Source organism: Neofelis nebulosa, chromosome 11, assembly GCF_028018385.1.
Source record: "Neofelis nebulosa isolate mNeoNeb1 chromosome 11, mNeoNeb1.pri, whole genome shotgun sequence".
In the NCBI taxonomy this organism is placed as follows: Eukaryota; Metazoa; Chordata; class Mammalia; order Carnivora; family Felidae; genus Neofelis; species Neofelis nebulosa.
Window position 1 is genome coordinate 89,786,569 of NC_080792.1, and position 18,077 is coordinate 89,804,645.

The window sequence follows — 18,077 nt, forward strand, 5'->3', positions numbered from 1 at the left end:
GTATTCTTAAGTGAAAAAAAAATTCATAACTCTTGGTGCATGGAGGTGAAGAATGCAATTGACTACTGGCACTGTTTGGGGTCTCTGCTTTAGGATTTCGTAGGAGGTGCCTGAGGAATCCACAGTTTTACCAGCGAGTGCTTTTGATCCTCAGTGCAAATCTCAACACAGTGAAAAAAGCAAACAGTGTCTTAGTGTTATTCTGAAAATCATTTTGGTCTTGTTTTGTACGGGTTTTGGAACCCCCAAGAGTCTTCAGATCATATTTTAAGTTAAGAACTGTTCGAAGACAATAACTGGAAAGAACTGAAATTACTTTTTCTAAGAGTTTGGGCAAATTGTTCAGGATCTCCTCACAAGTTAGGTTTTTTGCTTTTTGTTTTTGCAAGGGACTTGTGGCTGTTGGACTTATTTCAGCCTGTCAATGTCTAATTTGTAGGAATGGAATACCTTTCAGGGAGAGTAGCCAGGAAGGGCCCACTAGTCCCTGATGTCTCAAACCAGACAGCTGCCCACTTTTATATTACCTGCCTGACCCTTGAAGGTGTTTGACTTCATGCCCCTTGCTAGAGGACAGTTTTGTTTAAGATGAACCAGGCCAGATGTTAGGCACTTAGCATGTTGTATGGGGAGCCTCACACCTGGTGTGAGTAAGGAAGCCATGTGAAGGACGTGTGTGGTTAAACATAATGTAGAGCATACTTTTAAAATTTCTGTGGGTGGGAGGAAGGAGAGCACGGATAGGGAAAAAAGAAAAAAGAAGGAAAGAGGTGGATACCACAGCACATCCAGCTTATTCTGAGCTAGGAAATTAGGTAAAAGAGGAGTCTTTAGAGAAAAGGATTTCTTTCTCATTCTGTGGCCAATATTTATTCTGAGCATTTTCCCCAACGCAAGAAATGGTCTGAATGAAACCTGAAACCTTTTAATAGGCCATCCGTCTGGATTATTTATTCCTCAACCGACATTTGGCTGTGTCCTGTGAGACTAGCATAATGCTGTATGCTAGTCACTTGGTGAGCATAATGGACCCGGTTCCTGCCTTCATGGAGCTCCTGTCTACATGGATATTAATCAACAGATGATAATTACAAATTGTGAGAAGCATGTTGGGAGCAAGGATCTAAATCAGAGGGTGCTGAACTCATGTAATTAGGAACTATTTCACTTGGGAGCATTACCAGGGAAATGAAGAGTATCCGGTGATCCAGATAGGTGGGTGGTACAGACCCATTTTACAGACAGGTAGCTGGTGTTCAGGTAGATTAGGAAATGGTCTGAGGCCACACTGGTAGTGATAGGAATAGGATTTGAGCAGCGACCTGTGGGCCCACCCTGTGTTTAACTACCGTGTAATACTGCCGAGCCCCAGCCTGTGTTGGGGAGAGTTAGAAGTCAAGTAGAGTGTTTTGGGGTTTTTTTTTTTATAGTTTATAGAGAATGTTTTCATGTTAAGGATGAGACCTTGGTCAGGCATTTGTGAAGAACCACATTTATCCTCTGGATTGGTGCTTCACAAGGTTTGCTGCATGTTAGGGTCTCTGGGGGTAGGTAAGACTCCCTGGGGATCTTGCTAAAATGCAGTTTCTGACTAAGTAGGTCTGGGGTTGGGCCTGAGATTCTGCATTTCTGGTCAGCTCCCAGGTGAGGCTGACCGTGCTGGTCTGTGGATCCCTTTTTGAAATCGGGCTTCTGGAGCCAATTTTCCTTTTCCACATACCCTTACTACATGTGGATCCCAGTCACTTCAAGCTTTGGAGAGGGAGAACTGAGGCGAGTGCAGATTGCTCGTGGCTATTTGAAACCCGTTGTCAGTTAGGGTTGCTTGTTAATCGGCAGCAGAGAAGGGCTCTGGCTCACTTAAGGTAAGAAGGGATTACAGAATTGAAGGCCAGGTGGAGGAGCCCGGTGGCCCTAGAGGGTCACGAGGGTGGAAGCTACTTGAACATCTATTCCGGGCACCGTCAGCGGGCCATGTGGAAGACCTCCACTCATTACTCCTCAGAGCGCTAGGAGAGAAAGTCTTGGGTGAGCTCAGGTCTGCTCCTTGCCCGTGACTGCCGAATAGCGATGGGGAGTCCCTGGGGACCGGGCTTTCACACTGGAAGGATGCAGCACCCGGCTTTAGTGCCACTTAGGAGGGAGAGGCGGCAACGGTGCAGTCTGGAAAGGGAGCGGCAGCTGGGAGGTATGAAGTTACTGCTGTTGCCCGCAGGTTCCTGGAGCTGCTCCCAGTTAGCGGTGCAAACCCTGCGCGTTCAGCAGGCGGGCAGATTGAGGAAAGAGAAAAGATGTTGAGCCCTGGCTCGTGCATCGTCTTGTTTCATTTTCGTAATAACCCTAAGAGATAGAAATATAAGTGTACGTGTCATTTCTCTTTCACATTTGAGGAAATTGAGTCTGAGGCTTAGATAACTTGCTTAAAGTCCGACAGTAAGTGGAAAAGCTGCAAATTGTGTATTTTGCAATATAACACAAGTTGGCAGAAACTACCGCTTCTTGGGGTAAGAAGTGGCTTTAGGTGGGCCGAGCATTGTAAGGATCGGTGGAAGTCGGGGAGGACGCATGTGGATGCAGGGAGCTGAGGTGCTTGGTGATTCGAGACCTCAGAGGTAGAATGCCCGCAGGAACAAATTGCTGTTGATGGTAGGTTTTTACGGGTTTTGATGTATGTAGAGGAAGAGTGGAATCTTTTTTCCTTTTAGAATATTTTCTGGTGATCGAGCCTTCAGGGTTAGACCGAAGCTCTTTCATGCTCTCGGCCCCCTAGAGGCCACATGGTATTAAGGCTGGTCTACTGGGTGATTCCTTGACAGGGTTTATGTTGATTTAGGGACATGTCGAAATCGTAGTTGCGGTGGGAAGGGAAGTGGCGTGGCCAAGTGGACGGAGTCTTGTGTGCACTTAATGTGTGGCACCCCAGACTATTGCACTCCGTGGCGTGCGGACAGGCAGGCTTTTTCTTGGTTGTGCAGGAATGAGCCTTGTTCTCTCGCCGGCCAGGCACTGAGGAGAGGTTCCTGCGACCCGTTGGCCGGGGCAGAAGCTATGCTTCAAATAGAAAGTCTTTCATGACTAAATTTTATCTTATTTCCAGATGGGGCATTCTTTTCCATCCCTGCCCACTTCCCTTTGATTTTGAGCCTTAACATTTTATTCTGAGAAGTATTCTTTCCTATCGTACACAAAACTGTAATTTGGTAGAGCTAAGAAAGGCTTAAAGCTCTTCTTGAGGCCACGAAGCTCACAATAGATACAGGCTAAATTTAAACTCTGGTTGGTCTACCATGTAACCTGTGCTCACTCTCCTTCACCACCGCTCCCACCAGGGGTGTGTGTGTGTGTGTGTGTGTGTGTGTGTGTGTGTGTGTGTGCGCGCGCGCGCGCGCGCGCGCGCGTGTGTGTATGCGTGCGTTGCGAGAGAGAGCGAGCGAGAGGGAATGGGAGTGGGAGTGTGTGTGGGTTTGTGTGAGGGACTTTTGGTGGGAGGCGAAGACTGTATATACCATTTATGGATTTATTTCCTTTGGAAGTTGAAACAAAGAGGGAACTGTTGGAAAGGAAAGGAAAAATTAAGATCTTTCTATGAAATATAATCTCTTGAGTAAAAGAATGTAAATGGGATATGCAACTTTTATTCTTAAGTGAGCAAAAGTGAAATGGCTCAGGTTTTTACAGAGTGGAAAGGGCTTGGATCCGTGTGAAATAAGCACGTCCCATTCAGCATCCCAAAAGAATAAATAAATGTCTATTGTGTGTATTGTAGGTGGGGCCTGAAGAGATCAGTAGAGGGGGCCATGTTACTGAAAGCATTCCGTGTCCTTCTCTTGTTAGTTTCCAGAGCTAGCGGTTTCCTAGGCTGCAGCTTCCTGTGGCTGTGACAGTGTGCCACAAACGGGGTGGCTTAAACAACAGAAATTTATTCTATTGTGGAAGCCAGAAGTCTGCAATCAAGGTGTCAGCAGGGTCGTACTCCCTCTGAGAGCTCTAGGGAAGAATCGCTTGTGTCTTCTAGCTTCTGGCGATTGCCAACCGTCTTTGGCATTGCTTGGCTTGTGGACGCATCTCTCTAATCTCTGCCCCCATCTCCACACTACTTTCTAGCCCTTGTGTGCACGTGTCTGTCTGAATTTCCCTTTCCTTTCTGTTATAAAGACACCAGTCATTGGACTCAGGGCCCACCGTGATCCAGTGTGACCTCATCTCAAGTAATTACATCTGCAAAGGCCATATTTCCAAATAAGGTCACGCCCTGAGTTTGCAAGTGGACGAGGATTTTTGGGAGACCGTATTCAGCCTAGTACACTTTCTCCTGCAAAGCTCTGGCTGTCCCAAGCTGACATTGATGAGTTCGTGCTGGAATGAATGTCGGCACTTGGTGCCACAATTAGAAGATGGGGATTTAGCTGTTGAGTTTTGATTGGGTTGCAGTGGAAGGGAGATTCTGACAGTGTGGGCTTCTGAGGCAGAAGATGTGTTGAGTGCAGTGAAGACTTCAAGTGAATCTTTACATGATTGTTGGAACCCACGTTGGAAGACAGTGTTCCCTGTTCCAGAAACTGAACGGCATTTCCAGGAGGAGTGCTGAGGCCACATTCACTTCCTACTAGAAATGCAGCTGCACAGCAGCCCACTTAGGCACTGATGTCCTCGTGGAACTCGGTGTTTCAACCCCCACTGGGGTCTTTACCGTACTTCACCTCCTGTCTGTGCACAGACCCCATCCTTCTTTCACTCTTAGGAACTTTGGTGGTCTCCCGCCTTCCTGTTTTTCTTAAGATCGAGTTCTAGCTTTCCGGGAAGACCACTACTGCACAGGTGTCTTGCCACTGTGAAGGTTATGTTTTCTGAAGAATCAGTCCTAAAAAAAAAAAAAGTCCTTAGCACTTAAAGTGTTCCTGTGGCTTGCAAGACCCTGTTGATGCGTGACTCCTGCTTTTGCCCTGTCTTCTCCTTCTACGTGCTGAACTTCCACTTCTTCTTGAGGTTTGTCATCCTGAATATCTCTAGACACCAGCCGTTCCCTAGGCTGGGACCCTCTGCCCTCCTGCTCTTTGTGGCTAACTCAGTTTGTCCTTTGGATTTCCGTTTAGAGGGAGAGTCTCCTGGAGTCTTCCTGGTCATGCTGAGACTCGTTAGGAGGCCCCTTGTTCAGGCAGCTGTGTCTGCAGGTGTGAGCCTCTGTGATGGCCCTGGTCGTGCCACGCTGGACCTGTCCCCTTCCCCTCCTAGACCGGAAACTGCACGAACGCAGAAACCATGGCTGTTCTGTTCACCATAGGATCCCCTGGCGCTCAGCCCAGTGCCCGACAAACACCGGGGGCAAGATAAATGTTTGTAGAGCGTATGCCTGAGCACATGCACACTCTGAGCCTGCGTCTAGAGGTTCGGCGTCCAGGGTGGCTGCGTCAGCACGCGTCTTCTGGGCCCGCTTCTGGGTGGCGGGGCAGTCGTCTACGCAGAGGATACTCAACGTGGAATGAGCCAGAACGTAATAGGGAACTGGGAACGTGAGGCTCTTCTTACAAAACACTTCCCGGTAATTAAGGGACCTAGAAGTTGCTTTGGATTTCACACGTACTAGTCTGGCGCCTCATCACCTGGGCTCGTGCTCACCTCTGCTGAGTCTTCTGCGGACCTCCCGACGCAGTTGTCTGCTCCGTAGACATGGGAGGAAGATGAACCACGTGGCTACTTCGACCCATCGCAGTTAGCGGTGCTTAGTTTGGGGTGAGCGTGGAGGCATAGACATACCTTCTTGCCCATTCTTGTTTTTATCCTTCCCACAGAGTGTGCCCTGGTCCCTCGCAGTGAAAAAACTATAACCCACATGGTCTGACAGATCCGGTTCTAGATAGGAAGTTAGGTTGGTCTCTGCTGAAATAGATTTAACTGACAAATTAGAGTCAGCTACCAGAAAGTAGGATTATTTATATTTAATGCTTTGTAGGAAGTCTTGCAGCCATAAAACTGTAGAAAGACCTGTAGTACTTTCTGTATTTCTATGTCGTTTGGGTAATTCTATTTTCTCAAAAACCAGAAAAGAGGTAATTTTCACTTGACCTTATGACAGAGTAATTACGGAGTTATTTTTAAACGACTAGATTTCCTGAGCCAGCAGTCTGAATTTCAGAGAATACGTTCGAGATGAAAAAACAAAAAAGGGCGTCCAGAGAGCAACGGTAGCGATGCGCCGTGAGCGGGCCCCGCGGGGACGGGGGACGGGGGACGGACGAGCCACAAGTGTGCAGTGTGGGTGTGTGAGGTGTGCTGGCGGGAGAGGACGGAGCGCTCCGACTCAAGGCTCTCTGTTGCCTTGAGAAACGGGGGGCTCGGGAGCCTGTGCTGGAGGTGAGGGCGAGGTGGGCCGGAGGCCGTGGGTTGCCAGGTACTCCGGCAGCCTTCAAGGCTCAGGCGAAGTTGTTGACACGGGAACGTGGGTCACGATCTTCCCTGTCAACGCACAAAGGCCGAAGTTTGTATTGGGAGAGGTGACGGTCTCTTCCGGGTGGACAGCCACTTTGCCCTCTGACCGTCTCCGTCTGGCAAAACCCCAGTCCCGCGGGCACCCGCCTGTTGGCCTTCACGCCGCGCCCGAGGGACGGGCCCCTCCCGTGTTCCCTCTGCTCGCTCCACACAGCCGCTTCAGATCGTCTTGTGCAACCCCAAGCCCTCCAGCCCCCCACCTGCCCTCCCCTCCTCTGCACATGACCTTGCTTCCTGCCGGCCAGGACCTGGCAGCTTCCCACCCTCTCCCACGTCTTGCTGCCTCCCTCTGCTACAGCGGGTGGCTGGCCTCCCCCTCTCAGGCTGCCTTTCTGGGTCACCGTGGGCCTTTCCAGGATGTCTTTTCTCCCATATTTTGCCTATCCCTTTGAGTGGAATTCTTCCCATTTCTGTTTCTTTCCTGAACTTTTCCTGGAAGCGTCACTACAGACAGCCCCCAACTGTAAGGGACAGCTTGATGAGTGTTCACAGCCCTGACGTAAACACACCTGTGTAAACCAGAGACCGGCCTAGGCGGCCGTGTGGCCGGGACCCCCGAGCCCCTGTGCTCCTTTCCACGTGGAGCTCCTCTGCCCTCTCTGTTCCTGACGGCATAGATTAACTTTGCCTGTGTTGAACTCCGTGTGGATGGAGACACGCAGGATGTCCTCTTAATGTTGGCGGGTACTCCACTTCTCCCCAGGTGACCTCACTCCAGCCCCTGCTTCGGTGTTCATGGTTCACAAATTTGTATCTAAGCAAGTGCTGCCGCCTTCTCTGAGTGCCAGTTTCTTTCATGCAGCTACTGTCCCCAACATCTACTTTTCGATGTTTTACAAATGTCAAAAATCGGAGTCCTGTTCTTCATCTCCAAACCTAGGTTTTCTTAGAGTTTCCGGTCTTCATGAATGGCTCCACCTCCACCTGGTTGTTTACACAGAAAACGGAGCGGTCGTCCTGGGCATCTCTTCTTCCCTCACGCGTTTGTTCCGTCCACCAAGCCGCCTGATTTTTCTATGCTAAGTATGTCTTAAAAACATCCACTTCCTTTTATCTCCGCCGCTGCTTTGGTGCAGGTCACCATTCTTTGTAACCCAGCCTCCCAAGGTGACCTCTGACATGTTGGCCCCCCGGGTTCTCCTGTTCTCCTGCTTCCTCTCACCTGTCGACTCTACTTTAGTCACAGTTGTCTATTTAAAAATGCAAGTGATGGGGGCGCCTGGGTGGCTCAGTCGGTTGAGCATCTGACTTGGGCTCGGGTCATGATCTCACGGTTCATGGGTTCGAGCCCCGTGTTGGGCTCTGTGCTGACAGTCCGGAGCCTGGAGCCTGCTTGGGATTCCGTGTCTCCTCCTCTCTCTACCCCTCCCCTGCTCGCACTCTGTCCCACTCTGTCTCTCAAAAATAAATAAATGTAAAAAAAAAAAGGTTTTTTTAAACTGCAAGCGATGTTCCCACTTCAAAATGTACAAAAACTAACTACCACTTCAGCGGCTTTCCGTTGCCCTGAGAGTAAAGATCGAGCCCCACGACTTCAGCGCCATCTCCCCTTTCTCACCATGCACAGTGTCCCCTCTGGGCCCCTTTTCTCTCCCAGATGCCTTGCTCCCTCCCATGGTCTGTTGCGGATGCTGTGCCTTCAGGTTGAGTGTCTCCTGTAGATCTGAGCTCCAACTCTTGCTTCTTCAGGGCAGTCTTCCCCGACCCTCCTGACCAGGTCGGCCCCACTGCCCTTGGAGTCCTGGGCTCCCCGAGCGCCACCCAGGGCTGCTTCGTAGCACTTAGCATGGTTTGGGTTTTACGTTTCTGGTGGACATCTTTGATGATGTCTGTTTCCCCTTTAGATGGTCATTTCCGCACAGGGAGAGACTAGGTGTGTTTGTGTTGAGGGCACACACGCTCGGTAAACATCTGTTGCTTGGTGACCTGTGGAAGACAGAGACGGAGGAGTCTTCGATGTCCTCTAAATTCACTGGTTCTCTGCTGTTCTTGCTGGTTGGAGCTGGCATTTAAGAGGCAGGGAGGGGAAGACAGCAAACAAGGAAATGCATCCCTACGTACACAGACTAACTCGGGCGGTTGTCCATGAGGGAAAGTGAGAAAACCCGGCAGAAGGATGTGCTGCAGGGTAGGGGGCGAATCAGTCTAAACTGGTTAATGGAGCCGCCCTCTGAGAAGACCCCGCCGACGCTCTCACTGCTGAGAAGATGCCAGCTCGCGGGGGATCAGGGAGACGCGTGGGCAGGGGAGTGTTTGAGGTGCTGAGGGGGATCAGGCTTGGTGAGTTTGAAGACTGGAAAGGGGGCGAGTGAGGTGGTGTGTGGTGTGCAAGAGGATGTGGTGGTGAGACTGGGTGTCCCCCGCGTGCCCCGGTGAAAGGAGCATGCGTTTTAAAGAGCAGTGGAGGGTTAAGGTCGAAGCAGGGGCGTGGCACGATCTTATTTACGTTCTTAAAAGGTTGGGTTGACGCCTTGTGGAGGCGCAGGAGCGAAGCCGAGAGGCGGCGGATTGAGCGGCTAGGGGCTTCATCTGAGCCTGGCCCGGGTGGTTGTCGTGGCTGCGGGGACAGGCTGGGCAGGTAGACAGAAGTCATGGAGGGAGGCAGGTTTGGCGAAGAGGAAGTCAGGCGGGCTCCCTGCGTGGATGCTTCTTGGACGGAAGAGTCAGGAGGGAGCAGGCTGAGTGAGGGCTTGGGCTTGGGGACACTTTCTGCGGTGTAGTCCCGGGCTGGAGCTAAGACTTGGGACTCGGCATCAGGATGGTATCTTAGGCCATGTGCCTGGGTGAGATTACTTGCAGAGAGGCTATAGGTCTGGAAAAGAAGGGGGGCCCCCGTCGGAGCCCCGAGGCACCCCAACATTTAGAAGTCCAGCAGAAGAGGGGTGTCCAGCAAAGGAGACACGGAGTGGCTCATGAGGGAGCAGGGTGGCTGGCAAGGAGGGGACCTTAGTGCAGGCCACGGACAGGAGGCGTGTCGTACGGTCCCGTCTGGTGGACGAGGGCAGTGCCCGTTGGGTTTGGCGGTGTGAAGGTCCCAACGGCCTGGATAAGAGTGGTTTTCAGCGAGGGTAGAGACAGACGCCCGGCGGAGAGAATGTGACGCACGAAGCTCTCGGGGAGTTTTGCTGTGCCGGAGAGCAGGTGTTTGGGCGGATAGGTGGGGCGGGGCTGTGGGATCCAAAGAAGTCTGTTTGAGGAAGGAGGGGCAGAGAACATGTTTGTATGGGACGGGCCAGCAGGTGGGACAGGACTGTTGATGACATGGAGAGTCATCGCAGGATTTGATTTTGAGGAGGCCTCAGAAGTGCTGACGGGGCCCACGTGGCAGGACTGGCCCGTGAGGAGCAGGAAGGAGGAGGAAGGGGGCAGAGCGCACAGGTGTAGGTGCGGCCGGTGGGAGAGTGAGGACGCTGTCGTCACGTTGTTCCTGTTTTCTCAGTACGTTACCTTGGCAGGTTACCAGCCCCGAGAGAGGGAGGTGGAGGGGATCCAGGAGATTCGAGGAGAGAGGAGGACACTGGGGACGTTGCTGTCGTGACTGCCAAGCGGCAACTGAAAATCCTGGAAAGCGTGTACTGAAGGCTTTCAGAAGAACCTGTGGAGGCCTGGTGCCCACCCGAGGTTTGTCGTCGTGAATTCAGGAAAGCCTGGCGTCATTCGGCTGCTTTGGGTGCCCGTATGGAGAGGCGGAGAATTGGACTTAAGTAAGGTCGGGGTGTCATTAAAATGGTGTGACAGGGAGAAGGTGACAAGAGAGTTAACGGTGAGCGAGGAAGAGGCGTTCTCCTGATGGACGGAAGTGGAGTGAGCGGGTGACGGGAGAAGAGGAAAGGTTATTGCTGGTGAGTCTGCGGGCGAAAGACTGCTGGAGTCGGAGCCGGCGGGGGACGAAGCACCAGGCGGCCAGAGGGTGGCTTGCTGTTGAACAGACTTGGGAGACGGTGCGGTCACTGGTGATGACAGAAACGAGGTCCGGCCTCGGAACCGTGACGGAGGAGGAGGGTGGCCGGTGAGAGGGGTGGGGCTGCGGAGTCTGCGCCAGGAAAGGAAGTGGGAGAAAAAGGCAGACAGGGTCTCGTTGGCGGGACAGAAAACGATTAAAAGCGGACCGGGGGTCCTGTGGGAACAAAGGAAAGGTTCCGTCAGGTTAGCAGAGTCAGAAAGCTGGAAGGGCAGGGTGTTGTGGTCACGTGATAGGGTTTCACTGAAGACGCGTCAGCTGCTGTCACCGCATTTGTGTCCTAGGTCCCCATCCGTGTAGTGATGTGCCCGAGTTTGCCTGGCTCCGTGATGCCCGTGCAGGCAAAGTTTCTTTAGCTCTGTGATTCAGAGTGCTGGTTGCCGGTGCGTATCTTTCTCCTGAATCTCTTTCCACCTTCACTACAGGGATCTCCTGGGCAGAGGCTTACCGCTTTTCTTTCAGTTACGGAAAATTTCGGCTGAACTCGAAAGTAGAGGAAGTAACAAAATGTACTTCTGTGTACCCTTCATCCAGGTTCAAAACCTATCGTCGTATGTCGCTATTCTTGCTTCATGTACTCCTTTGCGTCTTTGTTCGCGTGAGAAGCCAGTTTCTCCACTGAGTTAGGTTCTGCGGGTGACTCCAGGTTCACGTGCGTATCGGCATCTTACTGACGACGTGAGCACTTGGCGCAGCCTGCATTTCAGAAAGGAAGAAAGTACGTCCTACAGATGTGTGTCCTTGAGTCTCCAAAGCATGCTCTTTTACATCATGGCTGACTGATAGCATACAAAATGTCTTTTTGTGATAGGCCGGTACACCTGCATCATCCTGATCATTTTCAAAGGAAATAGATGCAAAATCACGTTAGGTGACTCACTCGCCTGGTGTTCTAAGACTAAGTGGAAACACACTTCTAAATCCCTTTCATTCCTTTGGTGGGACTTTGTTCACACAGCATCTGCCCTGCATCTTCTCTCCCCAGTCTTTTGAAAGGCATTACTGTCCTGTCCCTACACCAAACCTTCTTCTCCCTCAGCAGCCCCCACCTCTCGTCTATCGTCGGTGCCCACAAGACATGGTCCCCGGTCTCCCTAGGTGTGGTCTTGTGTCCAATGGCATGCCCTTCCGCAAGCCTGTTTCTTCACAGGTCTGGCTGGGAGGATTCAGTGGCTCTGCAGTGGTTTTCTCTTCTCTGTCAGCGGTGCCGGTCCTGGGACGGGTGCCTTTGTACTTCCTGTGTCACGGTCCATCTCCGTCAGAATCGCGCCGCGAAGCGTTTCGCAGCATCTGGCTTCACAGCCTGTGCGCGAAGTCTGATGTCGAGGCGTTTGGCTTCTTATTCCTGTAGGAGTGTAACTGGATTTTTCTCCCCTGCTGAATCAGGGTGATTAGTCTTGATCTTATGTCTGGATTATACTGAGTGTGATCCAGCTTTCTGGAACATCGGTCACAGTTTCCCGACCTCCCCCTCCGTGGTTGGCATTCTTCTGATACCTCCGTCGTCCCAGCGCAGCGGGCCCCCGTGGGATGCCGTCTCTCCACGTGTTGTACTCCTCGGCATCTCTGTTCTCCAGCACCTGCCCTGTGAAGACAGGGTCCTTCTGCTCCGAGTTCCTGGTTTGCAACTGTAGAATCATTTAAACAAGAAATTCATGAAAAGCTAGTGTACTTTTTTCCCAGGCAAAATCGTATTTTTTGGTTGGCCGTGTAAAAGAGCAATATATGTAAAAAGTACATGCAAAAGTGTGTTTAATCAGGTTTTCAAAATCCACATCCACGCCTCCTAGCACAGCATCCTGAGCACCTTCTAGGGTCGAGAGGCTCTTATGTGTATGTTCTGCATCAGACTCTGGCTCAAGTTTTGGAGGGAAATCGGTGTCCTTGCTCTGTTCGGACTCCTGACGTTTGCCCCCTGCAGGTGTGACCAGAGGGGGCCCCTTCCCCAACGAGCGTGTCTGCCTGCAAGGGAAATGAAGGCCGGGGCGGGGGCCCAGTGTGTCTTCCACAGCTTCCAGACTGTGGTGGAGTTTTAGCATTGCCTCTTGGTCTGGGATGGAGAGTGCTTGTCCTGAGCAGCCCTCAGAGGGGCCATCGCCCTGATCTCCTAGCTGTGAATCCCGCGCCTCCACCTCCAGGTGGCCCTTCCCGGGCCAGCACCCAGAGACTCCTTTTTAACCTCTGGCGTCTCAAGCATCGGGTGTCGGCTTGCTGATCTCACCTCATTTTTAGCGGTACTGAGAGGTCAGTGCTGATTTGGGTGTTGCTTGGTGTCACAATGTTTAGATGAGGCAAAGATTTCAGTGGATAGAGGGAGGGCCCTTTTTCACGGAAGGTGGGGGTTGGGGGCACATGGGCTAAATTTAAGCAGTTTTTCTCTCAGTTCTCAGCTGAACTCTAACTTCCTGTTTGAGCAGTTCTTGCCCACTGTAGGTTGAACCCCCAGACTGCTGGGGGCACTCCTGAGGTCTCATGTGGAGAGACTGAACGTTGCCCTGGGCAGTGTCAGGTGACCTCAGGGCAAGGCTCCTTCCTCCTGGGGTCGGAAAGGTGGTCCCGCAGTCCTGTCGGCTGTCCCCTTCAGCGCTCTTACGGGACGGGACGTTGGGTAGGAGACGTGTCTTAAGTGAGAGAATCTTGGGAGCATGTGATTTGGGATCTGTAGGATTTTTTTAGCTCGTATTTGCTATCTTGCTTTCTAGTCTCCTTTGTACATACAGATGCAGTGGGGCAGGGGGTGGTTAGGAAAGTTTATGGCGGGGAGGCTTTTTGTGTTGTTTGTCCTTCTGTTCATTGGTTCGTCACATGGAAGATTGGCTGGAGTTCTTCTTGCTCTATCTTTTTTTCTCTTTTTCCTAAAGAATGTAGCTAGCCCTGCCCCCGCCCCACGTGGTAAGACTTGCAGGTATGTCTAAGCATTTCTGCCTGGACAGAGGGGTGGCTGATTCCTCCTCGAGGGAAACTCTGGTGGCGTTCAGGCAGGAATTTCACGTGCCTGAGCTTTGGTGTGGAGATTCCGCCTTCTGAGCAGTTAGTTCCGACGGGCGTCCCGACCCTCACTACTTCTGTTCCCAAGTGAGGAGAGCCACACGGTGTCCAGGCCAGCTGGTGAGGGGCAGAGGGCAGGGTGTGGCAGTGTGCCTTTGTCTTCCTGCCCTGAAGCCACGGACGCCTCTCTCTCGGGGTACGTGCGGCACTACGCACATTTTCTCATGGTCAGGGTTGGGTGGGGAAGTCAGCTATTCGGGGGATCATATTTGTTTAGTTGTTTCTGGTTCTGGGATTGGTTTGTTGCTGCAGCAGGAGCAGGAAAAGAATGTCTTCTCTGCATTAACTGATTTTTTGTCATAAAAATTTTCAAATACACGGGAATAACATTGTACTTATCATTTATCCATCATCATGTATCCATGACCTAGATTCAACAGTTACAGTGATTTTGCTACGTATGCCGTATCTGTCCCTTTTTTTTTTTTTTTTTTTTTTTTTTTTTTTTTAACCTTTTTATTTTTGAGAGACAGCGTGAGCAGGGGAGGGGCAGAGAGAGAGGGAGACACAGAATCCGAAGCAGGCTCCAGGCTCTGAGCTGTCAGCACAGAGCCCGGCACGGGGCTCGAACTCACCAACTGTGAGATCATGACCTGAGTCGAAGGCGGACGCTTAACCGACTCAGCCACCCAGACGCCCCAATTATCTGTCCTTTTTTACTGTCTTTTTTTGTTTGTTTGTTTGTTTGCTGAAGCATTTGAAGACTCCTCTCCGACATCATGTCACTACATTCCTGCAAGCTCCACTGTACATCTTTGAAAACACTGCCATTTGCACGACTATAGGGGCAGTAAGACACCTAACACAGTTGGCCGTGTTCCTTGTATAATCTGATACCCCATCCCTCATCATGTCTCCTTCGTTGTCTCCTTTCAGCAGCTGGTTCATTTGAATCAGATTCCAAAGAAGGTCCTCCTATTACATTGCATTGTTAGGCCTTGTGTCTGTTGAGGCCCCCACCGCTCCCCATTTCCAGGGCATGTACTTGTTGGAACAGTGGGCAGCCGTCCTGGGGACTGGCTCCTATTTTGGTATTTTTCTGCTTGCTTTCTGCCACTTCTTCTCGTACCTTTATACAAAAATGATGTTTAAAGTCTGGGTTACGTACCAGTTCAATCTTTCAGCAAGAAGGTTTCGAAGTGATGCTGTGTGTTTCCTGTGTTTCCTGTCAGTCACATGCAGGGGTACACACAGGTCTGGTTGCTCCTCTTTGAGTGGTGCTAAGATTGATGAGTGGGTTTAGGTGATGACAGCCCGATCCTCGCAATGTCAAGTTTCTGGTCATGGTCAGGTATTTCATTAGGGCTATGCATTTCCTAGCTGGGTTGTCACATGACCTCAAAAGATAGTTCACAGAGGAAAGATAGGATGGACGCACAGTTCTTTCCTTTTAATTGCCAGTTTTTAGGGTGAAAAGTTGGTGCCCTAGTTACTTCCAGTTTTGCTCAGTGCCTTGAATCTCTGTCTCTCTGCCTCTGTCTGTCCCTGTGTTTGTCTCTCTGCTCCCCGCCACTCCCGTTCCCCACCCCTGAAATCAGTGTAAACTTGTGACCTTTTGTATATTTAATTTGTTTCAGTAGATTGCATTCATTATTCCTTTTTGGATGCTCAGTTGTCCCGTTTTTGGCCAGTGGGAGTCTCTTCATAAATTGGCATTGCTGTTCCTTTGGCATGAGTCTCTTGCTTTCTGGCATAACAGGATGTCCCAGCCTCATTTTGTAAAATGCTCTGGCCTTGAAATCAGCTGTTCCTCCAGGGATCCCTGTGCCTTTTGGTGGAGAAGGGTGTTTGGCTGTTGATTGTCACTGCTTCTAGGTCTTTCTGGTGGATAAAGCTAGAAAAGACATGAGTTCAAACTGATAAATTTTATGTTGTACAATTTTTTCCTTAACTTTGGTTTTATGTTTGTATCTGGTTTATCTTAACACTGAATCTTGGTTCCTCACAACAATCGCAAAATTACTTACTTGCATAATCCTAATTTATACACCAGTGTAAACGACACACCAGTGTTGTTGCAACTAACAAACTACTGAAAGAAGTTTGATTTCTTTGCGGCTTCGTTTGCTGACAGAGCGTGTCCCTCTGAGTACAGCACACTCAGAGGCCCTTTGTGGATGTTACCGACTTGAAAAGTCATTCTTTTTGTTTTAAAATTTTAGGGATTGTTTTCCTTTTTGTGGACTTAGTTTGTTTTTGGAATATATATAAACATGTTTCCAAAGCTGAAACGACAGGATAAGGTATGTTTGGAAACGTTCGACTTCGTCTTTGTCTCCTTCGTCTCCACAGATAACTGCTTACCTTCGGTTTTGTGTTATCTTCCCTGTTCATTTGCGTACGTAATGTAAACAGACACACATCCGCATTTGCGTCCTTGCTTGGCACGCAAGTCAGCGTATTATATATACCCTTCTGTGTCTTGCTTTGTTCGTGAAACAGCATGACCGGGGTCCGCTCTGTCTCAGTGCATAGTGTTCTTCCTCGTTCCTCTTTTTGAAGAGCCAAACAGCATTTTATCGTGAGGATTAACTAGAGTTCACTGGACCGGTGGGCTGTGCAGAGGCCTTGGGCTGTCTGCAGTTTTGCTGTGTCGAGTACTGCCTCACTGAGTAACCTGGGACATCAGTCACTTCCTGCTTTTACCAATATATCTGGGGATGGGAGTATGTGTGACAGAACAGAGGGTAGATGCATATCTAATTGGTCCAGCCGTTGGCTATATTTTTGCTGAAATTAGTTCAACTTCAAAATCCTAACCCTTCCACTTAAAAGCAGTCCAATTTATCTTGCCATTTTATTGTTAAAGACATCTCTTCATTTGCCCGTCGCCCCGTCTTTGTATGGAGCATATTATTGAAAGCGTTCAAGATCTGTGGATTTCATTTAATGAATTAATTGAAGTGTCACTTACTGACAGTAGATTACAGGGGGTGAAAAGATTGGTAAAACATGGTCCTACACCTCACAGGAGTTCAGAGTTCAGATAGAATATTTTGGGATCTATTTTCTTTGTTTCCCGATCATTCTGTTTGTTGTATCTTTTGTCCCGTGTTGGTCATCAAAAGACTGGTAATAAGGCACGGGGAAATGTGCCTTTATCTGCTGTACCAGAATGAGGCAAGATATGCCTGTTGGGGGACGAGAGGGTGTTGTGAAATATTCCATAGATGCATATGCAGCACGTATGAATTGAACACCTCCCCTTCACCAGAATGTAGCAGTGAGCAGCACACACAGTTCCTCCCTCATGGCATTTACATCTCAGTACAGGAGATCTATCAAAAACCAAGGAACAGTGAGAAAATTACAAGTTATATGTGCTTTGAAGGAATCAGACAAGAGGTAAAAAGAGAGTCTCAGCAAGGGACCTTCTTTAGGTAAGGGAGGGGCAGCTGACACAGCAAGGCCCACACAAGGTCGGGCAGAAAGCATTTCAGGCACTAGCTTGGGGTGTTGCAAACTGGAATAGAAAGCACAGTGAGGTGTGGGGGAGAGTTGGAGGTAAGGTCATGCAGGGCCTTGGGTCTTCACTTAAAGGTTTGGATTTTAATTACATCAGGAAACCAGTGAGGACAATTGAACAAGGGAAGGGCATTCAATACCACTTTGCCATATATTTATTCTTCCTGTAGGCCAGAAGGCTACTCAAATCTGATGTTTTAGGTCTAAAGCAGCATTGTCCTTTCTGAAGTTCAAAGTGGAGATAGTTTTCCTTCTTGCTCCTTTATGCAAAACAGCTGCTTCTCACATTCAGGTCTTCTGAGGATTTCTTTTCTTTTTCAATACTATTCCCTTGATGATGTTTAGATAATTACAATAAGTGGTTGTAAGTGGATTATATATACTTGGGCTATGAACAGGAGCATGATATCTACAAATTCTCTTCTTCAGACCTGCAAATCTAAGAGATACATCTCTCTGGAAGATAAGAGAGCTTCTTCCTCGAGATCAAAAAAGGTCTGTATTACTGTGTCACATTTATATGACATTAATTATGGAACCAATAGCATTTGCCGGAAAAGAGGCATTTTCAATATATTTGCTTATGTTTTCATTACAGGAGACTGGAGTGATACCCATGTAGGGAATCCCCTGAAGGAAGGATTGGCACACGTGGAACCCAAGGAGCTTGCTTCCTGGGAAGGCTTCTGTCTGATGTGTAGGAGGCAGAACGTCATACTGACTCTTCAAGGGGAGGCTACAGGGGATCGAGATCAACACGCAGTATCTCACCCTCCACCACAGGGGACACTGTGCGGTCCTTTTTCTAGAAGTGGGAAGTACGAGATTGTTCTACAAGAGGAAGATTCCGGGGGCTTAAAAACGCAGAGGTTTGCACCTTGGGAGCCCCTTGGAATGTTGACAACTCAGGATCTGAAGGAAAGTTCTGTGTTCATGAGTTACAGAATTCATGTGGGAGTAAATGTCACTTTATGATCAGTAATAATACTGAGTGAGGAGCACTATGCAGGAAGAAACCTTCCATAGAAAGACGGGCAGGGAGAAGCTTAGGCCAACCATAGCCCTACCGAATAGAGCAAGCCTGAGATAAACTGCCAGGATGGCCAAATAAGAGACT

At 49.7% G+C, this 18,077-nt stretch overlaps 1 long non-coding RNA gene across 2 annotated transcripts in view; it reads left to right on the forward strand.

Annotated features, from left to right (window-relative positions):
* The window catches only part of LOC131489463 (uncharacterized), a 41,479-nt gene extending 23,406 nt beyond the window's left edge, over window positions 1–18,073 (forward strand). For both annotated transcript variants that reach the window (XR_009250571.1, XR_009250570.1), the window contains 2 exons: window positions 17,390–17,455; window positions 17,559–18,073. This is a non-coding gene — a long non-coding RNA (uncharacterized LOC131489463). The remainder of the gene's footprint in view (window positions 1–17,389; window positions 17,456–17,558) is intronic.
* The last annotated feature ends 4 nt before the right edge of the window (window positions 18,074–18,077 follow it).